This window comes from Solea solea, chromosome 15, assembly GCF_958295425.1.
Source record: "Solea solea chromosome 15, fSolSol10.1, whole genome shotgun sequence".
Taxonomy (NCBI): Eukaryota; Metazoa; Chordata; class Actinopteri; order Pleuronectiformes; family Soleidae; genus Solea; species Solea solea.
Window position 1 is genome coordinate 24,735,291 of NC_081148.1, and position 22,327 is coordinate 24,757,617.

The 22,327-nt window shown below is 42.1% G+C and overlaps 1 long non-coding RNA gene across 1 annotated transcript in view; it reads left to right on the forward strand.

The window, feature by feature from the left end:
* Positions 1-22,327, forward strand: part of LOC131474464 (uncharacterized) — a 221,124-nt gene that overhangs the window by 102,272 nt on the left and 96,525 nt on the right. The gene's annotated exons all lie outside the window — the stretch shown is intronic.

Genomic DNA, 22,327 nt, shown 5'->3' on the forward strand with positions numbered 1-22,327 from the left:
TCTTAGGTCTCTGTCATGATGATACTGTAGATCCATCTCACGTCCTCACATGTTGATTGTTGTGATCTTATAGCAAGTCTCGTCATAACGTGAATCTCTTCAATCGTGTCCAACCAATGTTGCTGTGATTTCCCACGCACCAGTCCTTGACTATATATAGGACAGTGCATCGTATCCTTGTATTGTTTTCATCTCTTTCCAAACATCGTGCCAGTGGTTCTTTTTTTTGGGTTTATACAACGCCAGTGCTCTTTTTCCCAGCGATCTCTTATTTACAAAGTCAAAGTATTTCTGTTGGTCACCTTGATACAGTTGTGATGTCACTCTTCCTGTGAACAATCATTTCATTCAGTTCTTCTGCTTCTTTTCATAGTAGTCTCTGACTTGGCGATACATGTAGAAGTCATTTTAAATGTGACTTTTAACATGAAAGTACATGAAAAACATGTGGAAAATAAAGAAGGATAAAGGAAGTGGGGCAGTGGTTAGCATTGTTGCCTCACAGCAAGGTTCAGATCCCAGTTCAACCGAGGGCCTTTAGCATCTTCTCCCTGTTTGTGCGTGAGTTCTAAAAACATGCACATTTGGAATACGGTTAATTGGATACTTAATAGGTGTGAGTGTTATTCTACATGCTGCGGATTCACTGTGTCGGCCCGAGCCTGAACCACTGCCAGCATCATCAACTTCTCCTCCAGTACATATAGGAACTTGTGTCGTAGAGCTCCGGCTGCTGAGCTCTAGGATCATTTTCCCCTCCAATTTGACGTCGACCGGGGGGAAACCAAACTCGACTGGTCTCTGTGTCGTCGTATCAACACAAATTATTTGCCAAAGTAGCGTTGGAGCAAACGACCCGTTGCATCGCATCGTTGGCCAAAGTTGTGGAGCCTGTGCGTTTACGTACAAGCTAGCATTGGCTGCACGGCCCTCGTGTGAAGGATGCAGCAGTAGAAGATGGATGAATGTCAGTATCTGAGTGCTTCAGACTCTGATGAGGACCGAGAGATTATCAAAAACACGCTCATCAAAGTTTTGCCCAGCGATCGTGCCCCGACCGCAGCTCTTAAGTCTTGACTTTGTTTCCTGTTGGAAGGACAAAACCATGTTCCACTTGCCCAAATGTGTCCTCAAATTAGCTTGGATTAGTTTCAGAAGTCACTTAATTACTCTGGGCCACATCTGTGTAACTTGCTGGCGAACGCAAATGCCAAGACAAACACATCTGAAATCCCTGAAACGTGAGGGTGTGATGTATAATTGACCCCTCGCTCTCTCTGTGTGTGTGTGTGTGTGTTACATGTAAAAAGCAAAGCAGTGAAACTGATGCTTTGACATCAGTCAGATCATAGGCTTCTTGTTACAGTAATTATGACCGACCCGAACATAAAGGGGCTGTTTTCTTTTCCCTCGTCCAGTGACTCACAGAGTAAACAAGGGTGTCGGATTATCCGCTCCCTGTGTTCGGGGCGACGCCATAACGCAATTAAATGAAGTCTGTTTTTCCTCATCTACGTTTGGCACATGTCAGATTGGGTCACAATCCTAACAACTCTTAACGAGCTGATTTCCAGTGACGTTCCGGTAAACACAACTCTCTCTCTCTCTCTCTCTCTCTCTCTCTCTCTCTCTCCTCATCACAATGACATATGTTCGTTCATGTGTCGTCTGACGGGAAAAATTCAAATCTCTTTTAACGTGTGCGCAAAATAATGGCGGAATAGAAACCAAAATAACCGGCCCCTACAGTTCCATTCCCTTGAGTAAAATGGTACGGTCAGGGTGGGTGGAGCTAGACGTGGTCACGCTACGCGGCCATCGGGCACAGCCCAGACCCCGCCTACCAAAAGATAAAGGTACTGTCCTCAGTTAAGCCTGATCCAGGACTTTACCATTCCAAACTGAACCGTACCATGATGGGACGTCAGCTGGTCTTTGAGGATTCCTCAGCGGTAAAGTCCCGCCCCTTTGCCTTTTTATTTTTCCATGAAACAGAGCGTTGCAAACTCTCACCAAAGCCCATGGAGAAAATGACCGTTTTAACCTCGCTTGGATATTAAGAATCACGGCATTGTGCTGCGTTATTAGGTAAACTTGTTTGACTTACGGAAACACAGACGTCACAAAGTAAGTTATTTTAACTCAGCAGCTCCTGTGAGCCATGACGTGAAATCACCGATATCATCTATGGGGTTTGGTGCAGGGGAGCGATTAGTAAATGAAGCAAACATAACGTTTGGAAACGGTTGTTAAACCAGAGTTAAAAAGTGGATTCTCTCATCACATGATCGCGTGAACCTTTTATCAAGTGACTTAAATCAGTTTTTACCTCGTATCCTCACCGGCAGCCATGTTTTCACTGAGACCCAGTGTCCCCGTCTCCGTCCACAATGACCTTTGTGTCTCTAACTCATACAACCACACTTCACAAAACCTGAATTTATCTATATATTTATTGTGAGTGAAGATACGATTTACCCAGTTGCCACCTGATTTATGCCCCACCCTCTGCCGTCAGCCGAGGAGGAGGAGGAGGAGGGAGGAGGAGGGAGGACAAGTCTGCGTGAACCGCGATTATGTGGAGCCCGTGGTGCTGGAAACAGCAGCAGCAGGCGCTGGTTCTCACATGTGATCACTAAATCAGACAAATACAGACGAGAGGTGATGAGACAGAGGAGCGGGGCGGGGCGGGGTGTGGGGGGGGGGGGGGGGGTCGAGTGCCGTCTGGAGGGAACTGTCAGGAATGAGCTGACTGTCAATGCCTCGGCGTGACGTGCACTTCCGTGGCAGGCGGTAAACAAAAGTAACATACGTGCAGGAGGAGGAGGAGGAGGAGGATGAGGGAGGAAGAAGCGTACACCGTACGGACCCGTGTCTTCGCGCTGCATCAACAGGAAGTTCACATCACTTGCTCGGGCCATCTGTTCCACATATTGCAGTCAGCACCTCCAGTGGGTAAATATATAAATAAATAAATAAATAAATAAAAAAACAAAAGGGGGAGCCGACATAATCAGGAATCAGTATGTGAGCCCCCCCGCCCCCCCCGAGCTTTCGGAGCGTCTTTGTCATTCCTGAGGCCCTGGACGCCGCCGGGCCTGTGGAGGTCACAGAGCTCAGGCCTCATCAGTGCGGCTAATTTGATTGTGGCAGAACAATGGTTAGCATAGCTGAGCCGCAGCACCGGCCTCATGACGAGGTGCATATTAATATGGCTGCTGGTGGAGCTGAGGAGGAGGAGGAAGAGGAAGAGGAAGAGGTGAGCTGGAGGAAGTTTAAGTCTATGCTGTGTGCGCCCCCCTACGTCAAGAACCAGCTTCAGTCACTCTCTTAAGTCTAGAAAATGTTAGAGTTTCCTGCTTTGTCTTAGCATTAAACTGCCATTTCTGACTTTAAACATGAAGTTTGTAAACTTTTCACTTTCCTGCACCAAAGTTCATAGAGAAAATCAACGCTTTAAGCTCATGTTGGTCCACTGCTGCCTCTCTCTGTAGGTGTGTGTCACTCAGGTGAATCACAACATAACGTGTGTGCAGTGACGTTAAATCACTGATTGTCTCTGTGGTATTTGGTGCAGGATAATGAACACTTGTCATATTAAAAAGTAGATTTCTGCTTTGTTTGCACTTTACTTTACTGTCAATGATCAGCTGCTCTGTCATGAACTACATGAGGTCACGGTATGACTCATCATATTTTCTCATGTCCAACAAACCAAACCACGTTTGTCTCTCTCTCTCTCTCCAATATTTCCTCCTTGTTTTTAATCACTTGTTTGTTTGTCTCCACCAACTCCTGATAACAACATCTGGCTCTTTAGATGCTAAACGCTCCGGTTTGATTACTGGCAACTTGCTAACTTTGTCTGTCTGTCACCTGCTATCGGTGCAGGTATCAAACAGAGGCTTTATAGGAGCTTTTATAAGAGCCGCCGCCTGCTGCTGCTGCTGCTGCTGCTGCTGCTGCTGCGGCGGCGTCTGCTGCTGCTGCTGCTGCTGAAAAACAAAGTTGACGAGGGCGGTGAGACCGAACCAAAACAATTAAGCTGTGAACCATAAAACCATTATGGTGAGTTGAAAGATATAAAAGCTGCTCCTCAGAGCTGAGGTGAACTGAGGAGTGAATAAGTAATAATTTAGTTGTGTAAGTTTGTCAACTGAGCTTTCCTTCTTCTTTTTTCCACATGACACATAATAATAACAATAATAATAATAATGAACTGAGCCATGATTTATCTGCATTGATTAGTTTGATTTTAAAGGTCCAAGATGTACAAAGCAGTGACATCTAATGTAGAAACTGCCTTTCTTAGAAGGGTGTCAGAGCTACGGTGGCCTTCACATACCAGAAAAGATGTTGTTGTGATGTTGTACATGAGATTCTGAGATTCTGAGATTCCCTCCTTCAGGTTTATGTGGAAGGAGCTCTTCTTTGTTAATATATTAACGGTGCATTCCATTCGTAGCCAGAACTTGGAATTTCCAAGATCAGGAACGTCACCTGAACTCAAGACTTCCGTCTGAAAGTGTTCGGGTTTAACGTACAGTACATGAACGAAGCTTGGTACACACGTTCATTAGGTTGGGACGGTCCAAAAAGTCGACGGCTACTTTCCCATGAATCCTACAGGAAGGCCACCATCTTGGATTGAACACCAAATCGGAGGCTATTATTATTATTACCATTAAGATTATCCTTCTTACCTCACCACCAGAGGGCAGAGTCTTCTAAAACACCTCTTATGACCATCATGGTTATCAGGTTGGCTGGATTTATTTAGATTTTATGGCTGTAAAATTGTCCAAAACAAGTGTGTGAGTTCCTCTGCTTCCTTGTTTCCCAAAGATAACTTTCACTTGTCTCCATATCTGGCAGTTTTAAGAATTACTGATGAATCTCGTCTGTGATTGTGGCGGTCAATCTGCGGGAAGTCCTGAGGTTCTACCGTAATGACGAGTACATGGGCCCAAAAGCTCTATTTCTCTGCTTTCCAGTATCCATCCATCTTCTACCGCTTTATTCTCCACATGAGGGTCTCTGACATAGGAAAAAGGAGGGGTCACACTGTGGACAGATCACCAGTCTATAGTTTTTGATTTTCCAGATATCACAAATGGTCTATGGGAGTCACAGAAAGGTTTAACTCTGTGTAACCAATGAGGAAGTGTTAGTTTAGTACCAGTTCTTATCTGACTGTAGCCACAGGGTGAAAGTGCCTCGCTAAGTGCGTAAACCCACACATTTGGTTAAATATGGCTCGGTGGAGTCAACATAGCCCGGCATCCTCTGCTGAGAAGTGAGCATACTAATGGCCAGCGTGGCTCTGTGAACCCCGCGGTCCCACGGTGACGCATACTAATGTGGCTGAAGCCCGGTGTAGCCCTGCTGCACTAAAGAGCATACTAATTACCACGGCTGCCCTTCTCCGTGACCTTGGCAGGTCACTTAGCAGTGTGATCAGTCCCTGACTCCCAATAAAGACACTTTAACAGGGTTGAGCCACGAGGGCACACAGTATTTTCTCTCCCCTTCGCTCACACTCTCGGCTGGTTTTTCTCAGCATATGCTTGTTAATTCACCGTTTCATTCAGTCTAACGCACGTAAAGCACGAGGCCCTCGGGTGTCACGCGGTGTCACGCGGTGTCACGTGGTGTCACGTGGTGTCACGCGGTGTCCACAGGCCTGCTGAGCAGCGCTACGGCAGAGGGAAAAAAGGATTTGAATTATTTCTCAGGGGAAAGTGATGACAAAAATATAAGAAATGGACATTTCACTGCGGCTAAAGTGGAAGATTATGTAGCTTAGATTGCGTTCTGCTAGGTTTGAACTGTCAGAGTAAATGTCCTTAAATACTTTCTACTATTGCAGTCAGATGAGGACAAGACCACGATGTCGTTTGCAATAATGTAATAGAGCCAATTATTGACCCTCTGTGAAATGTAAGGAGTTGAATAAATGAAATACACGAGTAAACGACTTGAAGTTGCACTTAAACGCTGTAATAAAGGAAGGTGCGGGCACGCCTCAGGAACCTTCACTCATTAGCTGAACAAATAAAGGAGATTGGAGATGCTGAAGTTTAGGGGTGGGAATCACAGGTTACCTCACGATACGATACATGATACACAATACGATACATGATACACGATACGATACACAATACACGATACATGATACACAATAGACAATACACGATACATGATACACGATACCAATAATATCACGATACAACGATTCTGTGATAATCAAGACAATCATGTAGCGATACATCACAAAATCTGTCTAAATGAAGAAAACTTAAATGTTAGAGTGAAATTTATTCGCAACATATGAGAAAGGTCAAAGGTCATAAAGTCTATGTATTGAACGTGGATGGAGCGTCTCTTCACGTAGCTTTCTCCACCGGTATCCCGCTGTTTCACCCCAAGTTTCCCCCTCATTCATTTGACTTTAGAACACCTTGACTTGTTAATTAAAATATCGATATTTGACCTGATGTATCAATTATTATTGGATATTGGACGTGGAAGGACGACGATTATATCACCAAATCAATATTTTGACCCACCCATATTAAAGTCATTGTGACGTAGTCTGCTTTGGGAAGCTTTTGGGAAGGTTGTTGTTGTTGTTGTGCTGCTTGGAAAGTTTAGATTGTCTCCACAATTGCAAGCTTTGATTCAAAGTGAATGAGCAGATTCTTAAATTCTTAAGTATTTATAGGTTTTTCCAGCTTTAAAACGTCAAACATGTGATTGAATCCACCTCTTACTGCTGTTGAAAACTTGATCCATTGACGTGTGATCAGCGTCTTCTGCCTCAAACCCAATTCTTTTTCTTTTATCCTCCAGGTGTCACAACTGTCACGAGTTTCCTTTGATGACAAACACACACAGCTTTGCCTGAGCTTTGTTTACTTTGTCATCATGATGTTAAAATATCGTTTCCTGACTCCTGATTGGCTGCTGCACGTCAGTGACAAGTGTCTGCGGAGAACGGTCACCCTGCATATGTGGAGTTCTTCCTCTTATTGTGAGAGCCGCACAATAATATCACTAGATCCGGTGTGGTGTTGTAGTTTTTCTAACGTTACTAGTTGTTGCAACAAAAAAACGACAACGTTAATCGCGTGATAAAAAATAAAAAATAACGCGTTAATAACGCGTTTAACTGACAGCACTGCTTTAAATACAACATATCCATTTCCTTTGTTTCCTGTTCCACACACACACACACACACACACAGTGTCTTTCTTCCGTCTCTATTTCCATGCGTCCTCTCTGAAGCTGGTGGACACACAGGTAGTGGAGCAGCAGCAGGAGGTGTGCTGGATAATTACCTGGTGTTTGGAGCTTCCCAGGAGTCTGTGGGGCTGAGGGTGGGCGCGGTGGTGACACGTCTGTCTGTATTTATAATGTACTCCACTAACACTACACCGTAACACGGGGCTTTTGTTGTCACCTGAAAAAAGGGTGCATTTCTTTTCTTTTCTTTTCTTCATACGCCTCATTTTTCATTTTTCCTGAGATTCGGTCTCAAGTGTACGCCGCCGCCTTTCTTCTTCTTCTTTTTTCTTTCTCCATTTACCTGCAAATTTCTCCTCTGACAATTTTCACACGAGGAAAAATCCCAGTGTGGACGTGTTTGTCTGCGTGTATCATGGGACACGGGAGTGATCCATACATGTCAGGGACAGAAGCAGCAGATGAGACCATGAATAAATATTTATAAATAAACACAAGTTCTCTTAAGTACATCACCGTCGACAGTACGCACGCTCTCTTCTTGTTCCTCAGTCGGCAGGAAAATTACCACGAGTATTTATTTAGCGACAAATTAAAGCAGCCGTGCTCCACTTTGGTCCCCTCACGACACTTACATTTAAATGACTTTTTTTTCCATTTAAGTGCCGCGCTGAATCCCTCGGGGACAACTACTAAAACAACTACTTAAAGGCAATGTAAACGTTTTCAATCTATATCAATTGTCTTTGTTTTAATCACTAAAGTTGCCTTAAAAAGTCCAAGTTTCCACCTTAAAGACGACAGACTGGAAATAACAAATCTGGCTTATAGTGAAGAGAAACTAAAGACCAGTGAACATCCACTTAAACATGTAACTGTAGCCCTAAATAACCTTTTTTAAAGGTGTAAACCAGATTATAAAGATGTATAATAATGTTATTTGTTGATCCAGGTGCAAATCTTCACAGTTTAACGTGTTGAAATTATACATATTTTGATAAAAATGGGTTCATCTACTGCCCCCTCTGGTCAAACACCAGCTACTGCGTTTGCGTTTTGCCATTAGCTTTCTTAGGCCATGCTTGTGTCTCTTTCCATCCCCCTCTTGTCCAATCAATGCAAGGCTCCTTGTCCAAGACTCCTCCCCCTTTCATAACCCTCTTGCTTATTGAAGAAGAGCTGAGACGAGAAAGTGAGACCATGAACGTTGTAAATCAAGTAAAAACCTAACTGCTACCTCCGGAACCGTTTGCTGGTTTAAACGTCTTCAAGAACTGCGTCGAAGGACAACGTCCGTCTTTTCCGTGCAAGAAGCACCACGAGAAAACCCAGTCTTGCAAATCCAGTTGTGCAGCCATGCGGACGCGAGAAGCAAGCGGTGTGCGGATTACACAGTTCCACCGTTCCACAGCCTTTGTATTTTGGGGGTAAACGTGGTCAAAGAGCTTTGGAGAAGATTTTTATTCTTAAGTAAAGCTGTAAAGTGGGTCAGATTAGCACGGACATGAACGCAGTCCTCAGGTTTTCCAGCCGTGTTCAGTGTTCCGTGATTAGCAGGAAAACTTCCAATTTCAATCCTCATCCAGTGCCACATTCAAACACTTCCCCTCTCCAGCTCTCGCAGCCCGAGCCAGGATCTCCTGACTCTCCTGGTGTGTGAGCTCTGGCCAAAGCCCCGGCCGGCGTCTCTGGAGCCTCCGTCCTCGCTCTCTCTCTCTCTCGCACTCTCTCCCTCCCTCTCTCTCTCTCTCTCTCTTTTTCCACCGCTTTAGCCTCAGCTGCGAGAGACGTCCCTAATTAACAAGGGATTAAGCCGTCATCTCGGCTTGTAATACAGCCTGGATGGGAATTCCAATAAGGAAGCTGCAGCGGGGGGGATATGTTAAGGGAGAAGGGGGGAGAAGGGGGGAGGAGGGGGGAGTGGGATTGGACAGACAGAGAAACTAGTGGCGTTTAGCAGCTCAGTAAATTACTCTTGACCCGCAGGAGTGAGGCGCAGCAAAGCGGCTGCCAATTACAACAGCTCAGGCCTGCCAAAAGTTTTATTGAGTGGAGGGCGGGGGCAAGTTGGAAGGTGATTGGAGTGTGTGTGTGTGTGTGTGTGTGGGGGGGGGGGGGTGTTCATTTTTAATGGCATTTCACCATATTACTCTCTGTCAGGGTTGGAAAGTGTTTGCATTTGGGGGGCGGATTATTGACATAATTATGATGAAAATTTGGTGGAGGTTGAAAATGAGAATAGAACTTTATATTTCTATATTTCTATATAAATACACTGTATTTTCCCCTGCAGTTCCCCCATGAGTCATTTGTACCTGAGTCTCTTTTGTTCTTCTTTCTCGTTTCTATTGAAGCTCATAAAGTTAACGACGTGTCGTAATTACATTTTGTGACTAATGTCAAAAAATCTGGAATATTTGATTTTATAGCTACAACTGCAAACTGCACACAGACTTTAAATACGTGAACTTTTGCTCTTTCTTCAACTGTGATTGACACTGAAGCTGAATTTCCCTCACCTCACTCTTACTGTATCTTACAAGTGTGTTTGCAGAAACTGTGTAGCCTTCAGTTTACATCAAAACTCAAAGTTTGCCCATTGTGGTCTACTGTAAAAACATGGTGGTCCATGTAGAGCTGACCTGTTAATTCAATCACACAAAATATTGAGTATTTCACCTGAATTCTTTACTTTTATTGATTTATTTGACCTAATTTCATATCTTATAAACTACTCTCAGATACTTTTACATTTCAGTGATTGTATTTTAGTTATTTCATCATTTTATCTTGTACTTAAGAGTCTGAACTCAACTTTCTCTTACGTTATAAACTGTATTTGTTACTGTTATCACTAATGCCATATCTTGTATACCAGTGCTTCCCAGACTTTTTTACACTTTTTCAAGAAGGAAAAACTATATATAATATAAATTGTGACATGCACACATTAATGTATAATGTACCAACCAACTTACAACCATAATATATTACACGTGATGTCAATTTTAATTGGTAAATGAACTGGTTTCAAACACCGTTCTTCATCGTGTGCATGTTTTTTTAAAACATTTATACAAAAATTCGTTTTGTGGGACCCAAAAACAATCTCCAGTGACCAGTCTGTGAGTCCCGAACCAGTCTTTTGGAACCACTGCCATATACATTTACATTTAATTTAATTTAATTTAATTTAATTTAATTTAATAATTACATTATTTGTCACAGGTTGAGTCTAATTGTTGACTTTTGACCTCAGTTGTGTTTCTGTTTCATTTGTGTTAGTGATATAAATGAAATCTGGCTGATTGATTGATTGATTGATTGATTGATTGATTGATTGATTGATTGAAAATCACAGAAAAAGCGTGAAAAAACAACCCTCACAGGAAGCTGCTCTGATGAACTCACCCAGGATCACACGAGGTTAAAAGATCATTAGCATCTCAATCTATTCCACCGTTCAGAGAGGATGAAGTGAAAAAGACGAGTAAATCTGAGGTGATGTGATCTGCTGTTCTGGCCTCGGAAAGCGTGAGGGGGTGAGGGTGAGGGGGTGAGGGTGAGGGTGAGGGTGAGGGGGGGCTCCAGCCGGGCTTCAGTGTCTGCTGATGATGTAAAGTGATGCAATCTTCTTTCCAAACAAAGCAACAAAATAAGAGCGCAGGATCAGTGTGTCCACTAAAAAGCAAGTGTTTGGTGTCGAGTTGCAGCAGAGTTTCATAAACCGCAGCTAATAATTGATGACTGTTGGATTTAAAACAGTCGTGTGTGTGTGTGTGTGTGTGTGTGTATGTGAGAGACAGTGAGATGTTAGCGTTTGTGTGTGAGACATAAACAGCAGAGGCAGAGGAGACTGTGATCAAAAGCCTGTAAAACAAACAGTGAAGAGAGTGAAGCGAGTAAAAGGGCAGCAGTGTGCGCACACGTCATAACAGTGTGTCTTTATACACACACACACACACACACACACACACATTAGAAAAATTAAAAACTTACCTTCAAACATGAGACACCACATGTTATAAGGCTATAACACCACAACATGGTCTCACTTTGACTATTTAAATTGAGGAAAATAACCTCAAAAATATAAATTAAACTGACTGATTTTCATTGACTTTCATTGAATTAGAATGTTTAGGTAAACGTTAGGATTAAGGTGTGTTTTGTGGTTTAAGACACTAACTAGTTATGTTATTAACTAGTTCTGGTTACGGTCAGAGTTAATGTTTGCTAAGGTTGTCAAAATGAATTAAATTCAATGCAGAGTCCTTTTTCCTGTCAGAAACACTGACCTCGTCAGGGCTAGAGTCCTGATGGAGACCAAAACCTGGTCCTAATGAGGCAGAACCTCATTTCTGAGGGCCTGGTTGAGTATCGGACTAAGATTTAATATTGTGGTTAGGTCAAGGTTAGGAAAAGTTATTAACTAGTTATGGTTGTGGACCCAAAACAAAGTATAAACCACAAGAAGTGAGGACATTTTTTTCTGGTCCTCACAAATTTAACAGCTTTTTTGGGGGTTAAGACCTGGTTTTAGGGTTAGAATTAGGTTTAGGTTAAGGGTTATTGTAAGGGTTAGGATTAAGAAAAGCTGCATAAACCTCTGTGTGTGTTTGTGACATTTTGGGGAAACAGACTTCCTTTAATCCCATAGTCCTCAGTCCCTAAGGAAAAAAGAAAACACTGTGTCACAATAATATTCATGACAATAATAAAATGATAAAAAAAAAAGGTTAAGGTCAGGGGTCAGGGTTAGGATTAGGTCAGCAGTAGTTATGGTTGAGGTTAAAGTAAGTCTCCAGGGAATGAATGTAAGTCCATGCAATGTCCTCTGAAGACATGGAAACCAGAGTATGTGTGTGTGTGTGTGTGTGTGTGTGTGTGTGTGTGTGTACAGACGATGGCAGGAACAAAGTCAGCATTTCCTAAAACAGAGACATGATAGATGATGCAAAGATGTACAGACACACCACAGAAAAACAAAAACAGACTTATTTGCATGATGCAAATACACACACATTCTTGTACATCCTGCTTAGTGAGGACACTCATAGATATAATGCATTCCAGAGGGTCTTACCCTCATCTTCACCTCAAACCAGGTCTTAACCCCATAAACAGTCCTTTTTTAAGGGTGTGAGAGAACATGACGACCAACGTAAATGTCCTCACTTCCAAGTTTTTTGCACACACACACACACACACACACACACACACACAGAGTTTCCGCTGAGGAAACGTCACATGACAAACACATGCAGCGCCTCCATCATTCCTCTAAACACAAAGTAAAGACGAGTAAAGACGGCGTCTTATCACGTCGCCCTGTCTGTTTGCTGCATCTTTGCTGCCCCCTCCATTTTTGTTTCTTCTTCTTCTTCCTTTTGATTTCCTCCTCTTCTCCTCCCTCCCTCCCTCCCTCCCTCCCTCTCTCTCTCTCTCCCTCCCGTCTCTGTATCTCCTTCCCTCTCATCTCTCGCCGCCTCCCTGCGCACACATAAGGATACAAACATCGCCATTTTTTACCCCCCCCCCCCCCCCCTTTTTCCCACACCAGGCCCCACCACACACATCCATTTGCATAACAATCTCCACTTGTTTTTCTGCTCAGATGGAATTCACAGCATGGTGCCGGCATGACTGAGACTGGGGTCATTGCCATGTATATTAGAGAGAGAGGGAGAGAGGGAGGGAGATGGAGAGGGAGAGGGAGAACGGTAAAGAGAGAGCAAAAAAAAAAAAAAACACAAGCAGACGCATAAACACTTCCATAAAGAGCCTCATTGGTGAACATGCAGTGACTGATGGACAGGGGTGGAAACACACACGGGACGTGGATAAAAGCATCAAACTGCCGCCATATTATTATTATTGTTGTTGTTGTCTGAATTCTCAGTTGTATTACAGACAAAAATTGATTCTTTTTTATGTGTGAAATTGCTGCGAGTCTGATATGTTGTTTTAAACATTTCTTCTATTCTGTGTTTGGATATTGCTTTTAAATCTGAGGCTTTTATTCATTCTGCTACGTCTTCATTTGAAAGTGAAATTATGCCCTGAAATCTACATGAAACTTCCTGTATAACGCTGTAGTACACATGCCAGGCCTGTACGTGGCGCTGTAGCAAACACGTGTTGTATTTAGTTACAGAAACAGAGACAAACCAGGGCACTTAGGAAAGAAAATCATAGTTATCATAAACTGAGTTGACCGAACAAACTCCAAACACAACAAGAGTAAGAGAGGGACACCGTATTCTCATAGTAGTGTATTAGTAGTAGTTGTATACATGTAAATGTAAGGGTAGTGTGTTGAGATTGTGTTGCTTCACGCTGGTTCTGTGTGGTTAAAAAGCCAATATTGAAAGGAAAACTTCATGTGCACGGCTCCTGATTTCAGTCCTATGGGTCCCAAGGTTTCCATGGTGGCCCCACCCCTGTTTGCCCACTTAGTCACTGTTTGGTCCACTCTAACCCTGTTGTGACCATCATGATATTCAGTTCCACCTGGATGTATTTAGATTTCATGGCTGTAGAATTGTCAGTTCTTCTGCCCCTTTTTTCCCCCAGGATAACTTTCGCTCTCGATATCTAGCAGTTATTCAACCGTTTAGGACGATACTAAGAAGAAGCTGACGTCGCAAACGCGTGACGCGCTGGTGAATCTCATTTGTGATTGGACGCTCGCTCGCTCCACGGGAAGTCCTGAGGTTCTACCGTAATGACAAGTATATTGGCGCAGCGCTCTATTCCTCTGCTTTTCTGGTGTCCATCCATCCATCTTCTACAGATCGCCAGTCCGTAGTTTTTGAATTTTCTAGATATCACAAACATATGCGTTACGGTAATGAGAAGCACTCAGGCATGGTAACACAAGAGTTCATTTCCTTGCATAGTCCGCTTCGTTTGGGCAGGCGTGAAAACTCTGGTGCGAACCAAATATAAAAAAAGGGGATCTCGGTTTGTTCACAGCGGGAAATGCAAACGGACTCTCCAGAGAACCAAAGCGAGGAAAAAACCAATTAGGTTTGAACACCAGCGTGAAAACAGAAACCTCAAATTTGCTGTTGCTCCATTTCTTTGTTTTTGTGATGATAAGCCGGCAGTAGGGGATGGATTGGAGCAGCTGTTTGTACCACCAGAGGAATCTCACGTACCACAGTTTAAGAAACAAGGCACGAGGTCATTTGTTGGCGCTCAGAATCGTCAGAAAAACTGATGTCAAATGTAATTAACTTAGTTATTAGATTAATGTACATGTACTTTTTTATTTAAGCACCAAAATTCTTCACGTCAGACATTAAAAGTAATAATTCTTCTATGTCCTAATTCTATATACACCTTTGTACACCTGTGTGTGTGTGTGTGTGTGTGTGTGATCCAAACTCAGCCCTTTGCTGTAACATTGAATTTGGGAAGGTTGCCATGGTAATAATTAAAGTAGAGACCTTGCATCAGGAGCCCCCTGTATGGAAGCCGCTGCGTTCGTCTGGAGTGTTTTTGTTGTCGCGTCCTCCTCTGTTGACCCTGGAGCTTGTCTTTTTAATTAAACAAAAGAAGAGGGAAAAAAACACAAACTGCTTCACTTCACTCTCGCTTGAACTTGTCGCTCGTCGCTTCTTCTCTACAACGTTCACCGGGGAGGGTGAGTCCTGCAAAGATCTCAAGTTCCTCCTACCACTGGTAGGTTCCCATTGGGGCATGGATACGTAACGCGAGACCATTGGGACTTGACTAGACCTGTTGGGTCAGACCAGGTTTGGTCACGTCAACTGATGCAGTCATTTCAAGTTCTTCTAGTAACACATAGATTAACCCTTGCGTTCTTCTCATTACCGTAACTCCTAGACCATTTGTGATATCTAGAAAATTCAAAAACTATGTACGGACTGGCGATCTGCCCAGGGTGTGACCTATGTCAGCTGACCCTCTGTCCCTCTATGTGGAGGATAAAGCGGTGGAAGACAGATGGACGGATACCAGATAGCAGAGAAATAGAGCTCTGCACCCATATACTTGTCATTACGGTAGAACCTCAGGACTTTCTGGAAAGTGAAAGTTAATCCTGGTAAAAAAAAAAAAGGGCAGAAGAACTCACTCATTGAAATCAAAATAAATCCAGACAGCCTGAATATCATCATGGTCATAAGAGATGGTTAAAATAGGGAACATTTAATTGGCAGCAGGTTTTTTTTCTTTCTTTCTTGAAAAATATAGTGTAAACATTTAATAAACAGGTGTATAATAAGTAAAGCTAAGTGACAATAAGTAGAGACTGATAAGTGACTGACCAAGTGTTGCTGTTTAGATTAGATTACATTAGATTAGATTAGATCTGACTTTATTGATCCCACGTTGGGGAAATTCACTTGTTACAGCCTCAGGGTTGGTCCTCCGCGTCCGAAAGCTTTTGAAGCCCCAAAATTTGCAACTTGACCCCTGACGTCAGGCTCCTATTGGACGACTGTAGCTGTCAATCAAACTGGTGTCCACTCACATGTCCCATTCTTAACATCATGTCCTATTGAAGAACATTGACAACCATTAACTCCTTAGTAAAATATTAGCAGATAAGTTTTCTTTTTTGTTTGTTTCTTTGTCTTGTGTTTGCAACCAGTGGTATCGCCCCCTGGTGGCGATTCATTCATTTACTTCCTGTAAATAACAAGTGTATCCTGAGTCACTCAAGGATAAAAATGTCTCCAAAAGCCAAAAGGGAAAGGGTCTTAAACTCAAATGACCTTGGGGCCACAGAGCATCTAGTCTGGCCAGTAGGAGGCGAGTCAAGTAAAAACAGTTCCAAAACCCAACTTTTATATTATTCCATCACGATATCGAAATATGGTGGATATTTCTCAGATTTTCAAAATAAAGTGTCACTGTGTTCATATGGAACAATATATAGTTCACAATAAAAGTCATTTATGATGCTGAATTAATCTATTACTGAAAAAACATGCAAAAATTACTACTACTGTTAATAGTAGACAAAAACATCTGTCTGAAGATTTGCGTCTACTTGAATGTAGTTTTACTTATGACGTCAGTAAATGTTTCACTGAGGAGTTATTAATCTTCTCATTCACCAGTTTCAGCTTGTCTTCAATAGAACAACGGTGTCAAGTTAGTAAATGACGCTCCCATGTTGAGGTAAATAGACAATAAAGTGCAGCACACATGAGTGGACACCAGTGGCGACGCCTCTGAACTTCCTGTTGCATAAACGCCAACATGGCGTCGGCCAAGTCGTGATTCAACGTGGGTAGTTCAGGGTTTGTTATTTCTCAAAGGCCGAGACGCTCTATTCTTTCTGAGGAGCAACAGTTTTGTGCGCGGCTGCCCTTGGAATTAATTTTTAATGCATCGTGGACAAATTGCTTGGTTGTATACAGAGTAAAAACCACACTGGAGAGGAGGCCACCGGGTTAAGAGAGAATGACCAAAGGGCTGCCAATCACCCACCCAACCCAAGGCTGCTGCTAAAAATCAATGGAATGTGTTGTAAGTGTCTGACATTGCATTTTTATGATTTTTAAGAGTGGCGTTCAAGTGTTTTTTTTTTTTATTTGGACAAAATTCAGCTACAAGGTTGTGGGTGGAAAAGGTTGCTGCTGTAGAGCAGAGCAACACTTTTTTTGTAATTAAACAGTTCAGGAAATTTCAATTTCCTGAACCTGAAATGGCGTTTTTATTGAAAAGTGACAGAGCCGGGGTTAGCGTTTTTTTCCTGCCTCCGTTTTTGTGTAAAACTTCAGGTAAATAAAGTGTGTTCTCAAATGAGAGCACTCAAACATTTTTTATTTGTGTCATTTTATCAGTTTTTTTCTCCAGTTTTTTTTCCCATTTCTACATTTCCAACATTTTAATAATAGGTCAAATATGTTAGGGGTTTATTATTTAATAACTCATTTTAACAATACTTACTGCTGTGTATATTATTCTATATTGTTTTAAATAAAAAATACAATTTCCTTTTATAATTTTCCAGTCTTTTTTAAACTTGTTGACAGTTCATCTTTAAATGAAACATACTTTTACTGGTATACAGTGGTAATAACATGAATTATTCATGACTAACAACTACTGTACATTCACCAAAGAAGAGAACGCTGGTCCGCCTAAAAACGTAGGAGTCCCCAATCGTACCGAGTCTAGCGAAGACTATTAGGTGTGAGCTACACAGTGAGGTGTCAGTTTGATGTAATCGTGCTGGTAGAATGTCAATATCTTTATCAACAGTCTTTTCTCTGTCTTTTTTTGTCTGGGAACCGTTTATGTGACACGTGAAAAATAGGCGAGACACCAGAACACTGGAAATTGACTCACCTAAGACTTCTTTTAGAGCCGGGCCAAAGCAAACATGAACTAAGTGGCTGTCACTAGTGTGTGGAGATTTAGATTTAGCTATATTTAGATATTATTTACTTAAGTTATTTGGTTTTATTTTGAAATTGAAGGTCGCCCATTTAGTGCACACCTGTTCTAAGTTCCATAAACCAAACTCAGTGCTTCACTTCGAGTATGAAAGTACAAATTCGGACTTTTGAAAGAAGCAAGAGTGACACTGGTTTGGTTTAAATAACTCAACTGTAATGAATGCAATTTATATCAGTTATAGCCAAACACCAGCTACTCTGAGGTGGTGGGAGTGGGGCCCCCCAAATCAAATTCAGTTTAGGGCCTTTGGTTTAGAAAGTGAAGGTCTGTTGTCTTTAAGTAACAATAAGACTCTCACACACTGTCTGAACTTTTATTGCTGTGATGTTTCAGTGCTGATGAAAGGTTGAGTACCAAGTTCAGTCTACTTTTGTTTTTTATTAATTACTATATTACAGTTATAAACATGTCATCATTCCATACTTGAGAATCCTTTACAAATGGGAAACTCATGATTAAAGTAATAGTGATACGATACTTAACACTGGCTATAGGAAAGAATAAACAATGAAAGTCATGTTATGGGCTGTTTAGGGACTGGCGACCTGGCCACGCCTTTACGCCCCGTGTCAGCTGGGATTGGCTCCAGCGGCTCTTGCAGCCCTCATGTGGAGGATAAAGTGGTAGACAATGAACGAATGAATGAATGAATATTTGTTCCACAGTTGGATAATTATGTCTTTGAAATTGCTTGAACTAGATCAATAAATACATCAGTATGAATGTTTCTTTTTTGTTTAGTTGAAAGGTGTAAAAATTGACTGATATGGTATGTTACAACAACAAACAACAGTAACTGTACTTCTTTTATTAAAAACATAAAGACGAATCACTGTCAAACTATTGCACCTTGGGTAGGAATCTTACACAAGTGAAAGAAACCCAAAGTCCAGTCCAGGTTAGTGCGGTTTTGTGTGGTTTTATCGTCCAAACGCAACCAAACAAACCAAAGAACAATGGAATCCATGTCTACCCAAACCAATGAATCATATTAAATAACAAAACTACCAGTCTAATAACAAAGATAGAGATAGATAACTACTAAAAGCTAATTATGAAAAATCTGATTGTAATGAACTCAACTCACTGATAACACTATAACAAACAAATAGCTCCAACAATAACAAAAAACTTTCTTTGTTTGACACCAAATTGATTGTAGCTTAATATAAATCCTAAAGATAAAGATTTTGCAAACATATTTGATTCCTAGCCCAGAATAAAAAATCTTCTGGCAAGTTCTGCTAATGACATTCAGCCATTTTTGTTTGAGTGGAGTGTGAGGTTCACTGCCCACCAGCAGAGGACATGTTAGTCCGGGGCCAGGCTGACCCAGGTGGACCTCACACCAATCAATGCCGACTCGTATTAAATGTGATGACTAAAGACAGATAGGCAAACACACACACACACACACACACAGAGTGGCCGTGTGTTGGTCGATAGGCCCCTGGGCTGGTCTGGAGAGGCGTCACATCTGAGAAGCATGTCGTTCCAGCCTGATGAGCAATCTGCCTCATCAAAAGACCTTTATCCCAATCAATAAGGCTTTCGGCAAGGGAGTCCTGTGTGGCCGCCTGTCCACGGTCCTCATCGTACGTGGCTCTGTGGGCCACTGCGTCCACGCGTGTGCTCGACAGGGGACATGTTAGCGTGTGTGCATGGTGCATGAGAGATTCATGGTTTTAGTCAATGTTGTGCAACAATAATAAGAGAGTCTGTGCACAGGTTTGATGTGTTTTTGTTTGGTTTGGAGTTTGTAACTAGCCTGGTTTCCATGCGTATTTTCATTTAAACTTCATTTTACAAAAGTGAAAAGCCCAGTTCAACAACAATTACTCATCTATTTATCAATTATTGAGAGCAAATGCAAATCATGAGTTATAACTTTATTATCTTCATAATATATCGTGAGATTTTGATTAATTTTCAAAATATTTGGTGAAGGAAAAGTTTGTTTTTTCATCAACCTGCTGAGCAAGGAGATGCTCTACCTACTGGATGACTAGTTTAAAAGGTAGGTCAGATGGTTGGGAGGTCGGTCTCTTGATCAGTAGTTAGGTCGGTTGGTTCAGAGTATGGTCTGTATGTCTGTAGGTTGGTCAGATGGTTGCCAGGTCGGTCTGTTGATCAGTAGTTAGGTCGGTTGGTTCAGAGGATGGTCTGTTTGCCTGTAGGTTGGTCAGATGGTTGCCAGGTCGGTCTCTTGATCAGTAGTTAGGTCGGTTGGTTCAGAGTATGGTCTGTATGTCTGTAGGTTGGTCAGATGGTTGCCAGGTCGGTCTGTTGATCAGTAGTTAGGTCGGTTGGTTCAGAGGATGGTCTGTATGTCTGTAGGTTGGTCAGATGGTTGCCAGGTCGGTCTGTTGATTAGTAGTTAGGTCGGTTGGTTCGGAGGATGGTCTGTATGTCTGTAGGTTGGTCAGATGGTTGCCAGGTTGGTCTGTTGATCAGTAGTTAGGTAGGTTGGTTCGGAGGATGGTCTGTATGTCTGTAGGTTGGTCAGATGGTTGCCAGGTTGGTCTGTTGATCAGTAGTTAGGTAGGTTGGTTCGGAGGATGGTCTGTATGTCTGTAGGTTGGTCAGATGGTTGCCAGGTCAGTCTGTTGATCAGTAGTTAGGTAGGTTGGTTCAGAGGATGGTCTGTATGTCTGTAGGTTGGTCAGATGGTTGCCAGGTTGGTCCATCTATCGTACAGTAGGTAGGTAGTTAAGGTGGTTGGTCAGTTCGTTGGATACTTCATATGTCTAGGTTGGTCAGGAGGTAGCAGTAAAGGAGGTAGGTCAGATGGTTGCCAGGTTGGTCCATCCGTCATGCAGTAGCAAGGTAAGTAGTTAAGGAGGTTGGTTGTTTGTTGGATGCTCCGTATGTCTGTAGGTTGGTCAAGAGGTAGGTAGTTAAGGAGGTAGGTCAGACGGTTGTGAGGTTGGTCCGACCATCGTACGGTAGGTAGGTAGGTAGGTAGGAGAAGTAGTTAAGAAGGTTGAGCAGATGGCAGGTCAGTGCGTCGTACATTACCTAGGTAAGTAGTTCAGGGGATGGATGGAACAATAAAACCCATTTACTCGGATAATTCACCAAAACAAGGTTCAAGAACAGGACAAAACCACAACCACATCTTTCAGGTCAGTTGAGTATGTCCTTTGGTGGACACAAATGTTTTGCAAAATTCCATTTATTTGATTTAATATAGGTCCGTTATTTGGCATAATGCTTTTTTTTGTGAACTCTCCCTCTCTAGACCCTTCAATTTATAATAGATCCCCTCTATTGAAGCCACTAAATATACAATGTGATAACCTTGGTGACATTCTGTGGCATCAGCAGTGCTTAATTTCTGCGACCTGAATCCCACAGAGACACAGGAGTCATTATAGGACTATTTTCAGTATTATTCCGTACAGCAGGTATAAATTGATGGGCGGCCCATTTCATTTCTATTATGCTGAAAATAAAATTGACAGCCTGTGTGGCTGCGTCTGTGTAATGTGGCGGTGAATTATATTTATTATATGATAACAAAATACAGTATCTTCATCTCGGAGTTTGTAGCTGTTATGTTGGCCGTTATGGCAGAGCTGTGAATTCATATCTTACCTCGTGCAAATCCCACTGGGGAGAAAGCTAATTAACCTAAAATAAAACATTAAAACATTCAAATTAATTGACTTGTCAGCAGTGTACATCGGTATCAAGAGCAATGCTCGTGATAGGGAAGAGATGAAGCGACTTTCTGTGTATGTTCATGTAGATTCTTGTAAGAAAACCGGTTTACTGGTGACCCTTTATCACCAAACTGGCTGCTCACACTGTTAAAGAGCAAGTTGTGTTACTTTAAACAGGTGGACCAGGTCTTTTCAAGTGTGGTTTTATCAGGAACTGATACAAGGATTTCTCGATTTGTCAGAAAAACCTTTTTCAGCCACTTCAAAAATGGAATACCTCATAAAATCTTTGCCACCTTGAGTCTACAATACTTTAAGAATATGTTATCTGCTTCTCTCTGTTAAGATAGTTTTTTACAACAAGAAAACTAATGTTTTCTAAGACATAGACAAAATCATCGATTTTCCATAATGTCGCACAGAAGGTTTCCGATCCACTGCTGCGTCCATCACCATTCAAATGTATTATTTTGAGACTTTGGCCTTTGAAATTCTTTGTTTTACCTAATTTACCTAAGTGACACAAATTTACCAAACAAGGCATCTTCCTGTCAATCATTGAGCTAAAATTGCTGATTTTCTCTATGGAGAAATTAAGTGTCTAATATGACACAGGTGACAAGGACCTGGCAGTAAAAACCACACAAAAGCAGTTAGTGAAGTACACAAGACACACAAGCAAAGTTTCTTTTCCTTTTTTTCCAAAATCAAGTGTAAAATAACACGAGTCCTGAGGGGCAGATCATGACATATCGATGCTCCCTCTCCACAGATTTGTCTTCTCAGATTATCCGAGGGTTTAGCAGTCGTCCACAGAAGGAGTGAACTCATCCAACAGCTCAGTCCCGCCGCTTCCCCACCTTTATTTTTTTAATATTATATCACTGGTGAGCTCCACAAGGCCTTAATAATTGATTAGAATTGATTTTAACCCAGCCCTGACCCAGCCAGGATGGACTGACCGTGCCGCCCA